The sequence below is a fragment of the Trichoplusia ni genome, unplaced genomic scaffold (assembly GCF_003590095.1).
Source record: "Trichoplusia ni isolate ovarian cell line Hi5 unplaced genomic scaffold, tn1 tig00003447, whole genome shotgun sequence".
Taxonomy (NCBI): domain Eukaryota; kingdom Metazoa; phylum Arthropoda; class Insecta; order Lepidoptera; family Noctuidae; genus Trichoplusia; species Trichoplusia ni.
Window position 1 is genome coordinate 3430 of NW_020800392.1, and position 720 is coordinate 4149.

General features: G+C 37.2%; 1 non-coding gene across 1 annotated transcript; it reads left to right on the forward strand.

The window, feature by feature from the left end:
- The first annotated feature begins 398 nt into the window (after positions 1–398).
- Trnav-aac lies at positions 399–472 on the forward strand. The gene has a single exon. It is a non-coding gene; the product is annotated as a tRNA-Val (tRNA).
- The last annotated feature ends 248 nt before the right edge of the window (positions 473–720 follow it).

Sequence of the window (720 nt, forward strand, 5' to 3'; positions counted from 1 at the left end):
ATTTGTTTTTCTTTATGCGAAGCCCACTAGGGGTTGACCCACTACGAGTCACAAACATGAATAGCACTTGACAGGTTTTCTATTTGTAAGGAAAAAGTTAAATGTCCACAGAATTTTCGGAACAGGGCCCCAATGGCCGATGAATGAATGTAAATTGGCTCAAAACGACACTTTTCGTTTTATCTTAAGCATTTTTTCTACACAATAATTAGAAAGTGTGGGACGGTACACTTAAGGTAATTAAAATAAATTTTCAATTATTGTGTTGGCATAAAGCTCAAGAGAATAGGATTAATTTCAAATTTAATTCAATTGCCATTCATTTATCGGCCGTTGTAAATAGCAGAATCGGGGTCTTGTTAAGATACTACACAGCTTTTTCACATCAATGTTCATGTGGCCCATTAGCTCAGTTGGTTAGAGCGTCGTGCTAACAACGCGAAGGTCGCGGGTTCGATCCCCTCATGGGCCACCGCAGAATCGGAGCCGCTTTTTGTATTTCACTGAAACTTATTTTGATACTTTTATTTTAATTTCAACTTATTTGAATGGAGAACGTTACCTAATATCCATTTTAACTAGGTAACCTGCAGATTTCCTGATACCTTATGTTAAAGTGAGAAATCTAATGAAAACAAATGTTTTGTTTTCTCTTTACCTACCTAGTTATTTCGCAGAGTAACGTTTGCGGAAAACAGTGACCGAAACGGTTAAACCGAC